We start from the raw sequence: 22,858 nt of genomic DNA, 5'->3' as shown, positions 1-22,858 counted from the left end.
ACAAGTTGTCTTTATTTCATAATAAATACGAGTTGTACCGCAGAACGTTGTCCCCTTTCATTGAAGTGTCTCTCCCCCGTCCACCGGAAGACAGAAGAACAGACGAACCTGAGTCGCCACTGAAGCAGTAAGGTAAGGGGAACCCGTTCCCTTCGTGCACCGGCCACCACACTTATATTAAGGAGTAGCGGAGGAGTAGTGTGTGGTCAGGAATCGGTTCCCTCTGTGTCTGGCCGCTGGCTGTGTGCTGTCTCCGGTAGTGGAGGAGTAGTGTGCGGTCAGGAATCGGGTCCCTCTGTGTCTGGCCGCTGGCTGTGTACTGTCTCCGGTAGCGGAGGAGTAGTGTGCGGTCAGGAATCGGGCCCCTCTGTGTCTGGCCGCTGGCTGTGTACTGTCTCCGGTAGCGGAGGAGTAGTGTGTGGTCAGGAATCGGTTCCCTCTGTGTCTGGCCGCTGGCTGTGTACTGTCTCCGGTAGCGGAGGAGTAGTGTGCGGTCAAAAATCGGGTCCCTCTGTGTCTGGCCGCTGGCTGTGTACTGTCTCCGGTAGTGGAGGCGTAGTGTGCGGTCAGGAATCGGTTCCCTCTGTGTCTGGCCGCTGGCTGTGTGCTGTCTCTGGTAGCGGAGGAGTAGTGTGCGGTCAGGAATCAGGTCCCTCTGTGTCTGGCCGCTAGCTGTGTACTGTCTCCGATAGCGGAGGAGTAGTGTGCGGTCAGTAATCGGGTCCCTCTGTGTCTGGCCGCTAGCTGTGTACTGTCACTGGTAGCGGAGGAGTAGGGTGCGGTCAGGAATCAGGTCCCTCTGTGTCTGGCTGTTGGCTGTGTACTGTCTCCGATAGCGGAGGAGTAGTGTGCGGTCAGTAATCGGGTCCCTCTGTGTCTGGCCGCTAGCTGTGTACTGTCACTGGTAGCGGAGGAGTAGGGTGCGGTCAGGAATCAGGCCCCTCTGTGTCTGGTCGCTGGCTGTGTACTGTCACTGGTAGCGGAGGAGTAGGGTGCGGTCAGGAATCAGGCCCCGCTGTGTCTGGCCGCTGGCTGTGTACTGTCTCCGGTAGCGGAGGAGTAGTGTGCGGTCAGGAGTCAGGTCCCTCTGTGTCTGGCCGCTGGCTGTGTACTGTCTCCGGTAGCGGAGGAGTAGGGTGCGGTCAGGAATCGGGCCCCTCTGTGTCTGGTCGCTGGCTGTGTACTGTCTCCAGTAGCGGAGGAGTAGTGTGTGGTCAGGAATCGGGTCCCTCTGTGACTGGCCGCTGGCTGTGTACTGTCTCTGGTAGCGGAAGAGTAGTGTGCGGTCAGGAATCGGGTCCTCTGTGTCTGGCCGCTGGCTGTGTACTGTCTCTGGTAGCGGAGGAGTAGTGTGCGGTCAGGAATCGGGTCCCTCTGTGTCTGGCCGCTGGCTGTGTACTCCGGTAGTGGAGGAGTAGTGTGCGGTCAGGAATCGGGTCCCTCTGTGTCTGGCCGCTGGCTGTGTACTGTCTCTGGTAGCGGAGGAGTAGTGTGCGGTCAGGAATCGGGCCCCTCTGTGTCTGTCCGCTGGCTGTGTACTGTCTCCGGGGTTCCCGCTATCACCTTTAAGATTAATGCCACTGCTTCCTCCACCGGTGTCAGCGCGGGCCAGATGTACACTGATGTCTGAGGGAAGCACAGGTTGCTCACAATGGATTGCTGGTCAGGCAAAAGCTTGAGAAGACACTGATGATGGAACCAGAAGTAACGTGACGTGGTTCATCTCCATGGCAATGGGAGAAGTCTTCCGCCATTGGTAGACTTCTTCTTCCGCCATTACCAATATTATTTTCAAGTACGGTACCCCTAACGTGTCTGCAGTGTACCCCAGGTTGGGAACCACTGCCATAGAGGATATCAGGCACTAGTGATCAGCCTGCCATGTGAGGGAGTGCCGCAGCTGTTACATCTTCCAGCGTAGCTATGGTCAGATGATTTGGACACCTTCAGTAGACCTCCACAGGTGAGCTCCTGCTATTGCAGACCTATAGATCGAATAAGGGGTCTATGTACTAAGCCGTGGATGAAGATAAAGTGGACAGAGACAAAGCACCATTCAATCACCTCCTAACTGCCATGTCACAGCCTGTTTGAAAAATGACAGTTAGGGACCATTTGGGTGGTTCTTTATTTCAGTCCACTGTATCCTTCATGCACTGCTTAGTACTTAGGCACCTATGTCCATAAGCTCCAGGACTATACCACAAGCTGGCCCCTGGTTACAGGGTTCCCACCGGGTATGCTGTACTTGGAAGAGATACCCGAATAAGCAGGGATTGGCCGAATGTCTATTTTAGGTAACAAGTCATGGAAATAGGGTAGTAGCGGCCCAGGAGCGGAGATTTGTGCAGCGGGTGACGTGAGGAATGGGCCGTAAGGCTTTCCATGTAAAACAAACTTTGTCGGGGTGCAAAATACACTGAAAAGGTAAACTATATCAAAACTTGGCCTGGCTTATGGGAAAATAGGCAACGCAGCCAGACCCTACACCACGGGGAGGTCAGCTCTGTATTCTTATCTAACATCGAGGTGACATCTCATTTACAGCAATAATTGCCTTTAAAAAAATAATAATAAAATCAATCCATCCATCCCGCCATCTACAGAGGGAATGAACTGGACGAGCTCCTATAGCACTTGCACAGGCAGAATGCAGCAGGAAAGCAGTGCTGTGACTGACCACAAGGGGCGCACTACCACACAGCAATGTAACCAATAAGGGTCCCTGCGCCGCCATGTTGGGGCTGGCAAGTCAGTGGGTTCCACCTCTCCCGTCGTGACGTCAGACGCCGGCGGTTGGATATAAAAGCCGCCTCCCGCCGACACTCGGTCTCTCTCTCACACACACGTTCTCTGGTCGGTTCGTAGCATCTGGTGACATCCGCCTACGGGACGGAGCAGTACAGGCAATGTCCGCTGCGGCTGAGCTGGTGACCCTCCAGGGCGTCTCCTGCTGGGGCAATTCCCGGGTAACAGTGTCTGAGAGTCGCCCTGCAGCGCCCGGGTGACCCGGTCCCACGTGTTGGCTGTGCAGGTGGGTTACACTGTGCCTCTGTCTGTGGGGACTGGGATATGTACTGTATGTGAATAATCTGATTTTTATACTGTATGTGTGTGTCTGTATATAAGATGTATTCATATACTGTAGTGCAATGTTGCATTCCCTCTGTGCTGCTGTGGCCTTACTGTGGGGTGTATATGATGCATCTGTGTACTACACATGCTGTAGTGCTGTGTTCCCTCTGTGGCCTTAATCTGAGTGTGCATCTGTACACCGTACATGTGGTAGTATAATGCTGCACTTCCTCTGTGCTGCTGGGTATGTACTTGATGCATACGTACACGCTGTGGCCTTATGGTGTGTATACACGGTGTGATAGCATTGATAATTGGGATTCAATCGCACGGCAAAACACACAATTGCCCACAATTTTGACTTTATACTGCAGATCTGTACTACAGTCATTTCTGCATTACTGTATTTGGCAATCCAACTGGATGGGACATCGAATTGGGATTGAAGGGTTAAAAACCTGTTTGATCTCTCGATGTCTATACGATCTTGATTCGATTTTGACTAGTCAAATGTCCATTTTGATTTAGACTATAGTAATTGAAGGGTTAAATCTAGAACCCATGTCGCATATAAGAATTTGCACGTAGAATGCTCTCATTTTCAGTAGACTGTTTCTCTATAGCTACATTTCAAGGTTACAGAATAATAAGTCTGTGTGTCTTATCACTTCCTCACTGAGCTTCTACTTTTAACCCCCCCTGTTGAATCTGCTCTACAACAGACCAACAGACCAATCAGAATGTAACACATACATATTGTATACTCCCATGTATTATGCTTTTAACTAGCTGCCTTTGTGATATTAAACAGAATGTTTCTTGACTCGCCACCGTGTGTTTGGTGTGTAGGGTTAAATCACATTCTCACTGGTACCTAAGGGGCCACCAGGTCGAGGGGCTACACATTTATCCTTACAATTTGGGGGCCAGTCCGGGGTCCAGACGATCGTCCCCTGATCGGTAAGATAGAGAATTACTTGTCTGTCTTTTTCCGCTAAGGGATTGCGACCATCTACTGGATCTGAACTCACTCCGTGTTCCGGGAACACGTGACAAGGTAATATTTAAGTCCGGGACTTAATATTACGTAATTGTATGTAAGGAAATTTATGACGCCATAAATGTATCAGGGGTCCACGTCATAAAAAAGGACCTGGGGTCCACGTAAAGGTAATTCAAGTCCGGGACTTGAGATTACGAAACAGGTATCCGGGATACCGCAATTGAACCAGGGGTTCACAGAGAAAGCCTCCTCGATCTGATCGCCTAAATATATGTATGTACATGTTTGTCTGTTAATGTTGCAAACTGTGTATTTGTTTAAACACTCAGTAGACGGATGGTAAGTGCACGTACGCTGAAGTGTTCTGTCTGTCTTATATACAATTGTACTGCATATTTTTGTATTAAGGATACTCAGTGAACGGGTGGTAAGTGTACGGCCACTGAGTGTTATTGCTGTTTAAAGTGATCCTAAGTAGATTTGCAAAGTGATTTGGCTACTGAATGTCATTTTGTTTAAAGTAATTTTAAGTACAATTGCGACTTGACTTGTGACAGATATTATTGTGACCATATTGACTGACATACTGTTATATTATGGGATTATATTAGAGTAAAGAAACAGAATATCCCCCGCTTTTACCAGGAGAGACATGTAAAGAATATGTTGCCCGTGTCTCCCCCACAAATTACTATTTTATTAACTCTTGAGTAGACAATTTAGCGGGATAGATAGGATAATTAAAAATTGTCCCAAAACAATAATAACACCAATAGGATGTATAATATATTTAAAGAAAGCATGCAAAGGACGCAGTTTTACCCAAGGAGATATGAGACTCATTGTTAATGATATAATTGACCATTACAATAAATGAGACTGGGAAAAAGTTCCACTTATCAGTGTACCCTCAGTCACACAAACAGCTGTAGGTTACCCACTTAACACACAAGAAGGCATAGATGCTATGTGGGATCAACTTGCTGCACATATAAATGAAGTGTTTAAAGCACGCTCATCTCTCCCCATAGCTGTAAGTTGTAAACAGAAACAGTACAAATTTCTGGAAAAGATTCAAGAAGTGCGGGACCGAGGAAGCAAGTCTGCCGCTTCTGCATAATGATAATTTACTTGTTTCCACTTTCATTAATAATCTGCTGCCGATGTATAGCCTCGCTGTGAAGCAGAATGTTTCAACTTAAACCTCTGATACAGTGAAGGATTTTGAAAAAAACATTTGTATAAAAAGGAAGCAGCAGATTGTTTTGAAGTTAAAAGAAACACTGTCACACCATCACATACCCCGTTCACACGCTTCCAAAATCAAAACAATCCTAGGAGACAGAATAAACCATTCCGTCCTCCTAGAGACAGGCTACCTCAGAGGGCTCCTGCGGGACCCCCACCCAACAGGCAGACAAGCTGCTATAATTGTAAAAGGGATAGCCATTGGGCTAGAGACTGTCCGTTCCCTTCAAACAAACCCCGACAGGTCAGTAACCCCATGCAGCCCAGCCAACCCAGACCTAGAGACAACCCCAGATTTCAGATTGACTGTGAAAGAGACAGACCTTAAAGGGCCATGACATAGGAAAGGGAATTGATGTTTCATCACCACACTTGCTCATGACTGACAGTTCTGACCCAAACACAGAATTAGACACTGTAAATCCTCAGACATGGTCAACAGGACCTCAGAGCAATAAACCAATTAATTGTTCCCATTGCACCCATTGTACCTGATATAAACTCACTCATCTCAGCCATCCCTGTAGATGCCGCCTACTTCTCAGTAACCGATTTGAAAAATATATTTTTTAGCATACCTGTGGACACCCAGACACAACTGTTATTTGCATTTTCTTTTGAGGCCAGCAGTTAACATGATGCAGACTGCCACAGGAGTATATTGACTCCCCTGTTGTGTACAGCATCGTGCTCCAAGCCACAACCCCCCTGGCACCCCCCCTATGGTTCAGTCCTGCTACAGTATGCAGATGATCTGCTTATCTGTAGTTCAACAAAGGAGGCATGCCGAGAGGATGGTATATCACTGTTAAACTGGCTCTGTGAATGTGGGCACAAAGTGTCAAAAAGCAAAAATGCAATGGTGCAAAAAGAATGTTGATTATTTAGGTTTTGTCTTGACAAAAAGGGAAAGGAAAGTCAGCCCACAACGCATACAGTCTGTACTGGGTCTGGTCCGCCCAAACACTATTATTGCAGACAGTGGATTTCTGACTGTTCCTACTATGATAACATTTTGAGACAAGCCACACTCAATGACAAACCTAAACAGATACAATGGTCACAAGAAATGTTAAATGCATATGAAAGCCTTAAAAATGTATGTTGATGAAAAGTCCGGCATTGACCCTCCGAAACTATGTACAACCATTTCATTTATATGCAAGGGACAAAATGTAAAACCATGGCGGGTGTGTTGACACAAGAATATGGAGGTAAGCTGCGCCCCGTGGCATTCTTTTCCAAAGTGATGCCGGTGTCGGTCCAAGGTATGCCTGCCTGTCTTCGGGCACTGGCGGCCTGTGCAATGGTAGCTGAGATGGCAACCACACTCACCCTAGGCTCACCCACTGTTCTCCATACCACACATAATGTTGTAGCATTACTTAAAGGGCTACACACACAACATGTCAGCCCAGCGACTTAGTGGATATGAGGTTCTGTTGCTAGGAAGCCCCTCACTCACCATTAAGTATGCAAACGCATCCTCAGGCCCCGCACCCATTCTAAATGCACTTTTAGGACTAAAGGGTTCCCAGGATGACATTCCTGACGATCATGACTGTTCTGCATCAATAGTCAGAGACCTCCCCTAGACTTGACATTTCCCCTGTACCAATACCAGGTTCTGACCATGTATTTGTGGATGGTTCTTGTAGTAGACCCAATGACTCGACATATCAGGCAGGCTACGCAGTGGTACGCCTCCCAAATGACATTTTAGAAGCGAGACCCATCCCATATCAATCAGCACAAGCTGCAGAACTCATAGCGCTCACAAGAGCTTGCCAAATATAGAAAGATAAACCTGATCACTGAACTACAAAGCTCAGCATCACAAAAAAGACTTGGATGACTGGTTATTTCCAATATTGCAGAAAAATCCTATAACAGGATTGATCTGCAAAGAGGGGAGACCATGCATACCACAATCAAGCGCCCCATTGTTCATTGCTCACTATCATGGGGTAGGACTTTATAGCAAAAACACCACAGCTATGCTTTTAAACAAAGATTTTTACATCACAGATGCAAAAACAGTTGCACGCATACTAACACAAGAAATCATCCCTAGATGGGGATGCCCGCTCCAAATAGATAGTGACAAAGGCACTGCCTTTACAGCAAAAAATCACACAAGCTTTAGTGAAAGCATTTCAAATAGAGAGGAAATTTCACATTCCCTATCATTCTCAAAGTTCAGGGATAGTGGAGAAAATGAATAGGACTTTAAAAGGACAAACTTAGGAAAGCAACAGGAGGAATATTTAATAAATGGAAACAAACCCTCCCCATAGTCCTAGCAGAAATTAGAATGACCCCCCAACAGACTCTGGGTTATTCACCCTTTGAAATTTTAATAGGAAGACCTTTCCCCACGCCCTGGGCCAAGAAACCAATGATAGTCCAGGAAGGAGACCTAGAACAGATTAGAGAAGAGTATGTTAGGTCCCTCATCACCAGACTTAGTGAAATTGAACATGGTGTTATTTGTAAAAAATCTTTTTAATCCACAGGAATCAACACATCCTTTCCAGATCGGAGACAAGGTCGTTGTGAAGGTTCTCCCCAGGAATAAAGGTCCAGGAGATTTCACCCATGGTCCAGAAACAGAGATCGTAGCAGTAACGAGGACGGCTGTCCTTACAGAAGAGAGTCCAGTGTGGATACACGCATCCAGGGTAAAGAGAATCCCGAGTAACGTCCCGGATAGAGAACAGATCAAGGCGAGGTACTAATGGGGGCAGACAGCCCTAACCTCCTACATGATGGAGAAGACGACTCACCAGCAGATGAGGTCATTCTAGAATTCTGGACGATGGTGGATAACGTATATTATTCTATTGATTCTTGTTTGCCAGATACCTTTGCACAAAAACTGAAGTGGACATGACTGAAAAGGCAGGCGTATACATTTTCTGGTACAATTCTTTCAGCACCGAGGTAGCCGCCTGCCAGATAGACTTTTGCACCATTAACCCCTGTGTCTCCAAACGATGGACATAGGGATGTAATAAGAATGATCACCCAAATGGTATAGAACAGGCCCTTGTTCAATTAGCAATCTATATATTGATTATTCTTACTATTATCTGTATTGTTGTATTTTGCATTATACCATGTTGTAGAAAACTTGCTACCAAAGGTATTGAAAATACTCTTATGTATGAATCCATTGCCCCTGCACACGCAAATTCCCCTGAAGGCTACAAACAATATCTCGCTAAGCACAGAAATAAGGAATTCAGTAAGAAGAATCATATCATCTAAATTCATGATTCTAAGAGGGGATTGAAGGGTTAAATCTAGAACCCATGTCGCATATAAGAATTTGCACGTAGAATGCTCTCATTTTCAGTAGACTGTTTCTCTATAGCTACATTTCAAGGTTACAGAATAATAAGTCTGTGTGTCTTATCACTTCCTCACTGAGCTTCTACTTTTAACCCCCCCTGTTGAATCTGCTCTACAACAGACCAACAGACCAATCAGAATGTAACACATACATATTGTATACTCCCATGTATTATGCTTTTAACTAGCTGCCTTTGTGATATTAAACAGAATGTTTCTTGACTCGCCACCGTGTGTTTGGTGTGTAGGGTTAAATCACATTCTCACTGGTACCTAAGGGGCCACCAGGTCGAGGGGCTACACATTTATCCTTACAGTAATCACACCATGTGTACACAGCATTACTGTGGGCTGTATAATGCTCTGTACACCTCGTGTAATGCTGCATTCCCTCTGTGCTGCTGTGGGGTTGATGCATCTGTGAACTGTATATAATCATTGTGGTGTGTGTGGCATTTCTTGGGATTAGCTGTCTGACTTGTCCTCTCTGTCCCTGTGATTAGACAGCACTTCTGAGTGTCTCTCTGAGACAGTCAATAAGCTGACAACCCTGCAATTATGATGGGACTAAAGACCTGAGGCATCCTCCCTGCACATAGTATGGGGGGAGCCTGTGTCTCAGTGATGTCTTACCTGCTCCTCATACACCTGATTCTTGTTCCCTGGACAGAGGCGATGCCGTGAGATCTGACGGAGGGTCCGGACTATGGAGTCGGCGTTCCCTGCTCCCATACCAGTTACTGCATCGGTGCAGCCACAGGATCAAGCATCTGTTGGGGTGAGTCTCCTGGCTGGTATATAATGGTGGCTGGTATAGAACGGCCAGGCCTGTGCAGTGATGTTATATCTGATTGCCAGCTGATGCTTCATGCTGAATTCTCAGAGGCTGTTACTGAGCACATGTGCTGCGCCTCTGGCGTTCTAAGGGGGGTGGGGACCTGACCCTATGCTCTCTCCGTTCTGGGGTTTAGTACCTAATGCCCCTTCAAAAGGCCCGTACACACTGGGCGACTGAGCTGAAAGCTGCTTAGTTTGCTCATTTGAGCAGCTTTCAGCTCAGAAGTCGCCCAATGTGTGTGGGGCAGCGATGCTGCTCAATGTGGGCCAGCTTGGAAGGGCTATGTGTGGGCCAGGGCGGTCTGCTTGTGCATTCTAAATAGCTCAAAACAGCCAAGATGAGTGATTTTGGGCTGAACATTATATCGGTGTATGGGCCTTAAAGTTAGCCCCCCCTACTCCTGTTTGTCCCCTCCCCATATCGGTACCTCTTAACAGCCTGTGCTAAGCCACTTCTGGGGGTATTACAGGTGTTTCTCAAACCTGGTCCTAATGGCGCCCTTACATGGTGGTTTCCAGGTGACCTAGCACAGGCGCCTGCTGTTATCAATAGCTACAAGTGGTGCTAATCCTCCCCTAGGGTACATTGAGACCGTGCGCAGTTCCCGGTTCTACAAGCTGCTTATGTATTACATAATCAGCCCCATCATTGGCCAACAGTCACTCTTGTCTGTCTTCATATTGGTACATGTGCCGTCTAATTACAGCTTTAGTTGTCTGTCCCTATGTTCTAGCGTTTGGAAGAGACCGGACATCATGGGCTAACTGAAGCATGAAATGTTGGTGCCAGGAGTGCGGGGGGGAGGCGGTGTGCCCACAGAGCATGTAGCGGCTAATCGGTAGGTAACTAGCTGCAGATGGTATATAACACAGGGGTGGTCTCTGGTGTATCACATGTATTCACTCTGTTTCTCCGTATTTCAGGTCCCCTACTAGGGTATGGGTTGGAAATCGTTGTCAGAACTTTGCTGCTGTTTTGCAGGTGGAATTCTGTTTGTCCAGCAGGTGGCAGTGTCTGTATAGCTTCCAGCAACCTTAGTGAATAAAGCTTTATCCGCACATATACCGTGTTCTGTTGTACTGTATTGTGATGGCTTGTTGCGGTCAGGGCTCTCACCTGCTCATATTGGTACCAAGCAGGGTCATAGAGCTAAAGGTGTCTGCTCGCCAGGCCAGAGGTAACTGGGTAAGCCTGGATAGAAGGAGTTCTGGCTATAGAACAGGTCACGGGATAGACTAACGGGGCTTACTGTAGACCAGGGGGCAGATTCCACTAGTGGCAAAGGCTTTGCTTACTGTATCTTGAATGATGGAAAGAAGGGGGCCCTAGACTGCACACCCTGTAATGAGAGGTGCTACCTTGCTGAGATTTTTAGTTATATGCAAAACAGAGGGGGGTTTGCAGGTGCACCAAGCAATCATTACTGCTAACATATATTCCTTTTATAATTCATTTCTGAGGATATTAGCATACATTTGGCCAAATATATCCACCTGCTCACCACGTTAAGGTCTCCTCATTAGAGCAGGTCCCTAGCACTATGGGGTTCATGCCTGGGGTGCAGGGCACCCCCAAGACAGCCCAGCAAACCCACCCCAGGGCATCACATAAATAAAATATAGCTGTAAAGTGTCATAGAATGTAGGGTATGTGTAAGCAACTAATAGTGATAAAGGGTGTGTAAAAAAAGAAAAAATGTGAAAGAATACATAAAAAAAAAAGACATACATACATAGAAAAATGATATGTTTGTGTGAGTCTATGTGTAAAGTAGTGATGCCCTGGAGTGGCCCAGCCAGACAAGCTCAAGGGGACCCCGCACCCAGACAACAACCCCAAGAAAACTGACATTTATAGATTATTAGGATTTACTTGGAATTATGCCTTCATCACAGTTGTGCAGTCATTGCTAGTCCCTGCTTAAAAACATTTGAGGGTGGTGGGGGAGGGGTGCTAATGGGGGAGGGGTGCTAATCTAGGCAGAAGCAATCTCAGGCTTCAGGTGTGTACGGATACACAATATAGACTATGGACAGAGGGGGGCCCTAGACTGCAGTGCACACCCTGTAATGAGAGGTGCTACCTTGCTGAGATTTTTTAGTTATATGCAAAACAGAGGGTGTTTGCAGGTGCACTAAGCAATCATCTTGAATGAACCTTCAGATCTGTCTAGACTGCGGCCATGATTCATACAGTGTATTTGGTGCTGCTTCAGGTTATGGCTACACTCCCAAAGCTTCCAGTAAGTGTTTAAGGCTTTCTGCTGACAGGTGACACTGGTGTGAGCTAGTATACAGCGGTATTACCAAGTGGTCCTGTACCACTCAACCATACATGCTGGTTAGGTCTCAAAAATATTAATCCTACACATTGCTGCAATCTTCCCAGTGCTTTCTTCTGAAGAATCAGATATTAATCATACACATTGCTGCAATATCTGGAGGATGCTCATAAAGCTTCTTCAGGTATTATAACTTATATGGTGCCACAAGGGATCCTCAGCGCCTAACATATTATGTAAATGAGCTGAACAAGAAAATGGCAATTTCCTGGTATCAGACTATTCCTTTGTATTACTGTGCCCAGTCCTGTGCAGATCATTCATACAGGCTTATCTAGATACTGTGCTCGGTTCTGTATAGGTCACTGGTGCGGCATCATCTTTAAGTTCTACACGCATAACCCTCTGAGGCACTTATGTATTATATAGCTTCCCTTATGGACTTGTAACTTGGTGGGACTGCTATGCTATTACTGGTGCCTGTCCTTGTGTTTCCCTCCTATATACCTATAGATTGTAAGCTTGCAGCAGGGTCCTCCTACCTCCAAGTCTGTCTGTTACCCAGTTTGTTTTATCACTGTCTACTATTGTAAAGCGCAACGGAATCTGCTGCGCTATATAAGAAACTGTAAATAAATCATCTAGATCAGTGGTAGCCAACCCTAGCCCTTGAGAGCTACCAACAGTTCACATTTTCCAGACAACCATTTTAAAAGATACACAGATGGAGCTAATTATCTCACTTGTGATTCTGTGAGAAGACATGTAAAACATGCACTGTTGGTAGCTCTCGGGGACTAGGGTTGGCTACCCCAGATCTAGATCAATGGTCAGGAACTCGGTCCTCATTACCCCACACACAGCATGTTTTGCTGGTAACCCAGCAGGTGCACTAATTACTCAGATACATTTTATAAGGTCCGCAGGTGGAGTTAATTATTTCACTTGTGATTCTGTGAGGACACCTGCAAAACATGCACTGCGTGGGGTAATGAGGACCGAGTTTCCTGACCACTGATCTAGATACGGTGCCCGGTTCTGTATAGGTCACTGGTGCGGCCTCATCTAGATACGGTGCCCAGTTCTGTATAGGTCACTGGTGCGGCCTCATCTAGATACTGTGTCCAGTTCTGTATAGGTCACTGGTGCGGCCTCATCTAGATACTGTGTCCAGTTCTGTATAGGTCACTGGTGCTGCCTCATCTAGGATACTGTGCCCAGTTCTGTATAGGTCACTGGTGCGGCCCCATCTAGATACGGTGCCCAGTTCTGTATGGGTCACTGGTGCGGCCTCATCTAGATACGGTGCCCAGTTCTGTATAGGTCACTGGTGCGGCCTCATCTAGATTCGGTGCCCAGTTCTGTATAGGTCACTGGTGCTGCCTCATCTAGGATACTGTGCCCAGTTCTGTATAGGTCACTGGTGCGGCCCCATCTAGATACTGTGCCCAGTTCTGGAGGCCATATATCCAGAAGGATATAAATGCATTAGAGACTGTACAAAGGGCAACTAAAATGGTGCATGGCCTACATCACAGAACTTACCGGGAAAGACTAAACGTCTCAGTATGTATACTGTGGAGCAGGGAAAGGGGGACATGACTGTCACCTATATTGGGGTCATTAGCAGGGGGGGGAACGTTTCTCACAGGAAGAGAAGTATTCGGATAGGCACTGACGCTGGGGGGGATGGTCAGGGGAAATATGAGGGAACATCTTGCAAAAATTATAATGGGGAACATCCTCCCTTCAGAGGTGGTACAGGCTGAGACAGCAGGACAATGGGATAGACCTAATGGTGTCGTACACAAAAATAAGGATCAAATGGTTTTAAGGGTAACGATATGGTTAAAGGTAGGGTTGCCATTGATGGTGATTCTGCTTCCAGCCATCGATAGTCAGACTAGGTGATGGATAACCTTTTCGAGTTTTTGCTATCAATGGTTATCTATTATTGTTGGCTGAATGGCGTGCGGGGCTATGATCAGTGCCCTGACATTAGAGGGGTAAAACAATCAGTTCTCCTTTGCTATCGATTGTAGTGAAACCCAGCTGGTTCCCCCCCCCACATCGATGGCAAAAGTATTCAACATCGGCCATAAACAAATTTCAAGTTATCTGTGGCCATCCCTAGTTGACGGGGCTGAATGATTCCTATCTGCCATCATTCTGTGTGTTGGTATAAAGGTGAATCTGGTCGGCCTACTGTAGACTGTTTTGATCTTTTTCGTACCTTCCCATCCTAAATGCACTGGGATTGGGAGCGTTCGATCCTGGTGTGTGACACTTTGTGATAATCTGCAAACTGACACCGGGAACACTGAGAAACTAGTGTTGAACGTTTGGGGCAGTGCCCAGATGTAGACCAATGATCCCAACCCGCCCAGATTATGCAGGTAACTGTCTTGTACCAGGCCTCCTATCTAATAGGATACACGCAAGGTAATTTCCTGGCAAACATTTGCACAGGTCTGTTTGCCTTATGACTGTTCCTATAAATGTCCCAGGTGCATGTGGAATGAAAAACAGTTCTCACTGCGTGCAGTTACACCTATATGCCTCAGGGTGGTGCTAGTGAGCCATGCATAGGACGGTTTCTGATTATACAGTATGTAATATTATGCATTCCATCTTATTTCCCTGGAATTGGGGCGGCTGGGGCCACTGATTATAATTCACAGATTAGGTTTGGAGATGAAAGCAGCTATGATATTCATGCAGGAACACTGCAGAACCAGATGCTGTGAATAGCACGAAGCTGGTACTTTCTTGGATATGTCCAATGTGACATAACGGTGTGCTCTCAGTGTAATTGGTTGGCTTGCTTGCTGGAAACTATTCATCTCTGTATAAAGCTGTGTACACACGGGGGAGATATATTGCTCTGTCTCCTTTTCATCAGCCACCAGAGATGGTCGCTGATGAAAGGAAACCTCTGCCGGGGGAGCCGCAGGGGCAATCAGCTGGTCACAGGAGCAAGCTCCAGCGGCTATTAGGGGACTGAAAACAGGAGCATGCACTCAGCGATTTATCGCCGGTGCACACGCCAATCACTGGCAATATGGTCACTCAGTGACCATGTTGCATGCGATTATAGCCCGTGTGTACGCACCTTTAGAAAGATAAAGTTGTAGAGACTGTATTATACCTTGCTGCCAATATGGCATTCTCGGTATTGCCCCCATTCGCTGGCCTGGGGTGTGTGATGGATTATCACTGCAATATGGAATTGCTCATACAGTGCTGGGATCTTCATACCTTTCATTAGCTTGGGTTCCCTACATTGGATCTTTTCCAGTTCTACCAGGGCCTGATCAACCAATACGCGGCAGCCTGGAGGGGGAGGGGAGCCAGGTCTCTGCAGACTCAAAAAAAAAAAATGTCTGCTTCCTTCTAGGTAGGGTGACCAACTCATGCCTTTAATCTGGGACGCATATTAATTACACAGGTTCTGTGGCAGTTTAAAACCAAGTGAAAGCCAGCCACAGAACCTGTGTAATTAATGTGTCCCGGATTAAAGGGATGAGTTGGTAACCCTACTTCTAGGAGACAAATACTACTAGTACCTACTAGACCTGTAGCATCTGTCAGAGGAGGGGAGCTACTGGTATTTAGGATTTCAGGAGCACTCTGAGCAATATTCCCTGGTAACAGGCATATTACTACTGACCATGAGCATGTAACTCCTGGCAACAAGCACGTTTCCCCTGACCATGAGCACGTAACTCCTGGCAACGAGCACGTTTCCTCTGGCCATGAGCACGTAACTCCTGGCAACGAGCACATTTCCTCTGGCCATGAGCACGTAACTCCTGGCAACGAGCACGTTTCCTCTGACCATGAGCACGTAACTCCTGGCAACGAGCATGTTTCCTCTGACCATGAGCACGTAACTCCTGGCAATGAGCACGTTTCCTCTGACCATGAGCATGTAACTCCTGGCAATGAGCACGTTTTCTCTGACCATGAGCGTAACTCCTGGCAATGAGCAAGAAACCCCTGTCTTCAAGCATGTATTCCCCCTGGCAACAAGCCAAAAAGAAAAACGCTGGCAATGAGCCTGTAACCCCTGGCAATGAGCATGTAGGAAAACAATGTATAAATCATGTATGGGGGTGGCACACTTCTGTATTAGCCTAGGGAAGCTGGAACCCTTAATCAGGTCCTGAGTTCTAGAGTGTCCTTATTATGATGTGGAGCGTTACAGCGTTCTGTTGGACGATGTCGGTTCCCACAGTGGGGGGCACCCGGGGACCTGCGGCTACACTACAAGTATTATTGTGGCTTTTATTGTATTTGTCGTAATAAATTAACGCTTATTTGTACAAGAGCTTATTTTTTCCTCTGGATTTATCTGCCTACTTCTCCAGCCCATCTGTCTCGCTGTAGAATGTAGGCCCCCTAATTTGTTTTAATCGCCCTGGCCAATTTGGTGCCGTCCACTACGATGGACATTTTGCTTCAAAGATCATCATCATCCACTTAAAACTGCTATCCAATTTGAGAATGAGCACTCTGGCCCTGAAGCCAGTTGCTAACCCAGGTACCCCCCCGACCCTGCACTGCCAATTTAGAATGAAACTGCTGCTGCCGCTAATGATTATGTATCTTTTATGTGGTCCTTGGTGCCAGTAAATGTCTCATCTCAAGCTACTGACTTTGATCCATCCAGAGCAGGCACTGCGTTGCACAAGTGAACATTGGAGCCTTAGGGCAGTCAATTAAATCCCGCTGCCTGATATCTAATGACATTTAAAAAAAAAAAAAAAAATTCTCCCACGTGCCCTATTTTTGGATATAACAGAGTGATGTACCCTGTTATATCCCTACTGTACGCAGGACTTGCCTCTACCTGGGATTCAACTGCATAAGTAGGAGCTATATAAATCTCGCAGCTGATGTGCAGTGCTCTACAGTATCCACTAGATGCCGCCAGCAACACTGTTTTGTAAACTTGTCATGTTTATGAGCTGCAATGCCCATGATAATTGTCTAGTAAACACAATGTTAATTATGTATAATTGTAACATAATATCAATCATTTCACATAAAGTGTCTGAACAGGTATGCTGATGTGAGAGGTAGGCCCGGCGGATGGCGCTGGTGACTCGCGCTGGTGACTCAGACAATGCTCCCATCCAGGCTCCAGCTCGGGAAGTGATTACAGTGCAGGCAGCCTGTGATCACGGTGACTCATACTAATATACAGTACGGGCTCTAGTGACCAAGGATCTCATTACTGTCTGTAATGGGCCCAATATGTACAGTAAGAGGAGAAGCAGCGGATAATTGTGTTCCTTTGCATGTCACCCGTGTGGTAAGGCCCCCATACGCTATGTCGAGGTATCGCATACAGCCTCATGCGATACCTCGGGAACTGGCTGATGCTCCTATTGCATACGATGTATCGTATACGATGCCAGTCATTGCTGCGGGATACAACACATCCTTGTGGGACTGCACATTGAGGTAATTCACATACGATAAGGTCCCATTCACATGTTATATCGTCACGCTGGATCGAAATTGTCAGACAAATGCTGATACCGTACTAGTGTATGCGGGGCCTTCAGCCTTCACATGATGGTTACATCTCTATACTCCGTATGTGCGAATCCTCCTCCCAGGAACGCCATCACTTCTACTTAAGACGTTTCTGATGTTATACGTCTCCAACAGCACCTATGTGTGCAAACTAACGCAAGCCCCATATTGGTGTTTAGGAGTTTTCATGCACACAAAGTTCTAGGACTACATGAAAATCGCTATTGTGTGCGTACCTGAATCAGGACGTCTAATGTACACACGATAAATGCTGATTGGGGCAGCAGGATGGTGCAATGGTTACATTACTGCCTCACAGCGCTGAGGTCATGGGTTCTATTCCCACCATGTGTTATATATACGGGGCAGTACGGATGGTGCAATGGTTAGCGTTACTGCCTCACAGCACTGATGTCATGGGTTCTATCCCCACCATGTGTTATATATACGGGGCAGTACGGATGGTGCAATGGTTACATTACTGCCTCACAGCGCTGAGGTCATGGGTTCTATTCCCACCATGTGTTATATATACGGGCAGTACGGATGGTGCAATGGTTAGCATTACTGCCTCACAGCACTGAGGTCATGGGTTCTATTACCACCATGTGTTATATATACGGGGCAGTACGGATGGTGTAATGGTTACATTGCTGCCTCACAGCACTGAGGTCATGGGTTCTATTCCCACCATGTGTTATATATACGGGGCAGTACGGATGGTGAAATGGTTATAGCATTACTGCCTCACAGCACTGACATCATGGGTTCTATCCCCACCATGTGTTATATATACGGGGCAGTACGGATGGTGTAATGGTTACATTACTGCCTCACAGCGCTGAGGTCATGGGTTCTATCCCTACCATGTTTTATATATACGGGGCAGTACAGATGGTGTAATGGTTAGCATTACTGCCTCACAGCGCTGAGGTCATGGGTTCTATCCCCACCATGTGTTATACAGTACATACAGGGCAGTACGGATGGTGTAATGGTTAGCATTACTGCCTCACAGCACTGAGGTCATGGGTTCTATTCCCACCATGTGTTATATATACTGGGCAGTACGGATGGTGTAATGGTTACATTACTGCCTCACAGCGCTGAGGTCATGGGTTCTATTCCCACCATGTGTTATATATACGGGGCAGTACGGATGGTGAAATGGTTATAGCATTACTGCCTCACAGCACTGACATCATGGGTTCTATCCCCACCATGTGTTATATATATATGGGCAGTACGGATGGTGCAATGGTTAGCATTACTGCCTCACAGCACTGAGGTCATGGGTACTATTCCCACCATGTGTTATATATACGGGGCAGTACGGATGGTGTAATGGTTAGCGTTACTGCCTCACAGCGCTGAGGTCATGGGTTCTATTCCCACCATGTGTTATATATACGGGGCAGTACGGATGGTGAAATGGTTATAGCGTTACTGCCTCACAGCGCTGAGGTCATGGGTTCTATTCCCACCATGTGTTATATATACTGGGCAGTACGGATGGTGTAATGGTTAGCGTTACTGCCTCACAGCACTGAGGTCATGGGTTCTATTCCCACCATGTGTTATATATACGGGGCAGTACGGATGGTGTAATGGTTAGCATTACTGCCTCACAGCGCTGAGGTCATGGGTTCTATCCCCACCATGTGTTATATATACGGGGCAGTACGGATGGTGTAATGGTTACATTACTGCCTCACAGCACTGAGGTCATGGGTTCTATTCCCACCATGTGTTATATATACGGGGCAGTACGGATGGTGTAATGGTTAGCATTACTGCCTCACAGCGCTGAGGTCATGGGTTCTATCCGCACCATGTGTTATATATACGGGGCAGTACGGATGGTGAAATGGTTATAGCATTACTGCCTCACAGCACTGACATCATGGGTTCTATCCCCACCATGTGTTATATATACGGGGCAGTACGGATGGTGTAATGGTTACATTACTGCTTTACAGCGCTGAGGTCATGGGTTCTATCCCCACCATGTGTTATACAGTATATACAGGGCAGTACGGATGGTGTAATGGTTAGCGTTACTGCCTCACAGCGCTGAGGTCATGGGTTCTATCCCTACCATGTGTTATATATACGGGGCAGTACAGATGGTGTAATGGTTAGCATTACTGCCTCACAGCGCTGAGGTCATGGGTTCTATCCCCACCATGTGTTATACAGTATATACAGGGCAGTACGGATGGTGTAATGGTTAGCATTACTGCCTCACAGCACTGAGGTCATGGGTTCTATTCCCACCATGTGTTATATATACTGGGCAGTACGGATGGTGTAATGGTTACATTACTGCCTCACAGCGCTGAGGTCATGGGTTCTATTCCCACCATATGTTATATATACGGGGCAGTACGGATGGTGTAATGGTTAGCGTTACTGCCTCACAGCGCTGAGGTCATGGGTTCTATCTGCACCATGTGTTATATATACGGGGCAGTACGGATGGTGAAATGGTTATAGCATTACTGCCTCACAGCACTGACATCATGGGTTCTATCCCCACCATGTGTTATATATATGGGCAGTACGGATGGTGCAATGGTTAGCATTACTGCCTCACAGCACTGAGGTCATGGGTACTATTCCCACCATGTGTTATATATACGGGGCAGTACGGATGGTGTAATGGTTAGCGTTACTGCCTCACAGCGCTGAGGTCATGGGTTCTATTCCCACCATGTGTTATATATACGGGGCAGTACGGATGGTGAAATGGTTATAGCGTTACTGCCTCACAGCGCTGAGGTCATGGGTTCTATTCCCACCATGTGTTATATATACTGGGCAGTACGGATGGTGTAATGGTTAGCGTTACTGCCTCACAGCACTGAGGTCATGGGTTCTATTCCCACCATGTGTTATATATACGGGGCAGTACGGATGGTGTAATGGTTAGCATTACTGCCTCACAGCGCTGAGGTCATGGGTTCTATCCCCACCATGTGTTATATATACGGGGCAGTACGGATGGTGAAATTGTTATAGCGTTACTGCCTCACAGCGCTGAGGTCATGGGTTCTATCCCCACCATGTGTTATACAGTATATACAGGGCAGTACGGATGGTTTAATGGTTAGCATTACTGCCTCACAGCACTGAGGTCATGGGTTCTATTCCCACCATGTGTTATATATACTGGGCAGTACGGATGGTGTAATGGTTACATTACTGCCTCACAGCGCTGAGGTCATGGGTTCTATTCCTACCATGTGTTATATATATATGGGCAGTACGGATGGTGCAATGGTTAGCATTACTGCCTCACAGCACTGAGGTCATGGGTTCTATTCCCACCATGTGTTATATATACGGGGCAGTACGGATGGTGTAATGGTTAGCGTTACTGCCTCACAGCGCTGAGGTCATGGGTTCTATTCCCACCATGTGTTATATATACGGGGCAGTACGGATGGTGAAATGGTTATAGCGTTACTGCCTCACAGCGCTGAGGTCATGGGTTCTATTCCCACCATGTGTTATATATACTGGGCAGTACGGATGGTGTAATGGTTACATTACTGCCTCACAGCGCTGAGGTCATGGGTTCTATTCCCACCATGTGTTATATATATGGGCAGTACGGATGGTGCAATGGTTAGCATTACTGCCTCACAGCACTGAGGTCATGGGTTCTATTCCCACCATGTGTTATATATACGGGGCAGTACGGATGGTGTAATGGTTAGCGTTATTGCCTCACAGCGCTGAGGTCATGGGTTCTATTCCCACCATGTGTTATATATACGGGGCAGTACGGATGGTGAAATGGTTATAGCGTTACTGCCTCACAGCGCTGAGGTCATGGGTTCTATTCCCACCATGTGTTATATATACGGGGCAGTACGGATGGTGTAATGGTTAGCATTACTGCCTCACAGCGCTGAGGTCATGGGTTCTATCCCCACCATGTGTTATATATACGGGGCAGTACGGATGGTGTAATGGTTAGCATTACTGCCTCACAGCGCTGAGGTCATGGGTTCTATTCCCACCATGTGTTATATATACTGGGCAGTACGGATGGTGTAATGGTTACATTACTGCCTCACAGCACTGAGGTCATGGGTTGTATCCCCACCATGTGTTATATATACGAGGCAGTACGGATGGTGTAATGTTACATTACTGCCTCACAGCGCTGAGGTCATGGGTTCTATCCCCACCATGTGTTATATATACGAGGCAGTACGGATGGTGTTATGGTTACATTACTGCCTCACAGCGCTGAGGTCATGGGTTCTATCCCAGTACGGATGGTGTAATGGTTAGCATTACTGCGTCACAGCGCTGAGGTCATGGGTTCTATCCCCACCATGTGTTATATATACAGGCAGTACGGACGGTGTAATGGTTAGCATTACTGCCTCACAGCACTGAGGTCATGGGTTCCATTACCACCATGGCCCTAACTGTGCAGAGTTTGTATATTCTCCCCGTGTTTGCGTGGGTTTCCTCCAGGTACTCCGGTTTCCTCCCACAATCCAAAAATATACAGGTAGGCTAATTGGCTCCCAACAAATTACCCCTAGAATGTCTGTGTGCATGTACATGTGGTAGGGAATATAGATTGTAAGCTCCACTGGGGCAGGGACTGATGTGAATGTTCAACTATACTGTGTACAGTACAATATGTGTGCGCTGTATAAGAAACTGTTAATAAATTAACGATTGGCTGCTGTTCAGTGTGACTTTTGCACCTTTATATGATATTAGAGTTTGATTCATTTATTTGATAACCACTTCATCATGGTGCCGGCCGCTAAAGTTTATTTCGTATGTGTGTGTGTGTGTGTGTATTACATCCTCTCCCCCCATTACAGTATGTAGCAGGAGAGAGAGAGAGAGTGAGTGTGTGTGTGTGTTCCTCTCCCCATTACAGTATGTAGCAGTAAAGTGGATTCTGTGGACATGTTGGTGTGTGACATACCCCTCATGGTTACATTGTGTTGCAGGGCTCCTCACAGTGAATATTGGGGGAGGATATGTCTGACCTAATGGCCATAGCTGTGTGAATTCCCTCTGCTGGTTGGCCAGTACTTTACCTCTCTCCAAGTATTAGTACATAGAACCTAATTCAGCATGCAGGGGCAAATGCAGGATTTTCAGAAGGGGGTTTCCAGAGGGGCGGAGCAAAGCACGGAGATGGACACTTAGGTGACCCAGTATATTCCGGGTCAGTTTAAGTATTATAGATAGAAAAAATGTATACAAATAATAATAAAAAAAAAATATATATATACATACATACAGGGGTGTCATCAGCAGTGTAGACCCCTGGGCATAGCAATGTATTGGAGCCCCTACCGATCCTCCAGCGGTAGGGGTGGGGGAAGCTTTGATGTCCCGCGGGTGGTAGCGGGTATTATATCAACCGCTCAGCATGTAGGGCCTGGATCAGTAATTTCCACTAATTACCCCTTTACTGCACAGATTGTGGGAGAAGGGGGCATTGGGATGAATGAAGGGGCCCTGATACATA

At 46.8% G+C, this 22,858-nt stretch overlaps 1 long non-coding RNA gene across 1 annotated transcript; it reads left to right on the top strand.

Annotated features, from left to right (window-relative positions):
• Positions 1–2,799: 2,799 nt before the first annotated feature.
• LOC146036325 (uncharacterized) lies at positions 2,800–10,578 on the top strand. Its single transcript, XR_014460801.1, has 5 exons — positions 2,800–3,034; positions 7,843–8,360; positions 9,351–9,458; positions 10,252–10,356; positions 10,442–10,578. It is a non-coding gene; the product is annotated as an uncharacterized LOC146036325 (long non-coding RNA).
• Positions 10,579–22,858: the final 12,280 nt, after the last annotated feature.

Source organism: Crinia signifera, chromosome 9 (genome assembly GCF_055691185.1).
Source record: "Crinia signifera chromosome 9, ASM5569118v1, whole genome shotgun sequence".
Lineage (NCBI taxonomy): Eukaryota > Metazoa > Chordata > Amphibia > Anura > Myobatrachidae > Crinia > Crinia signifera.
This window is presented reverse-complemented; position numbering and strand designations above follow the sequence as displayed.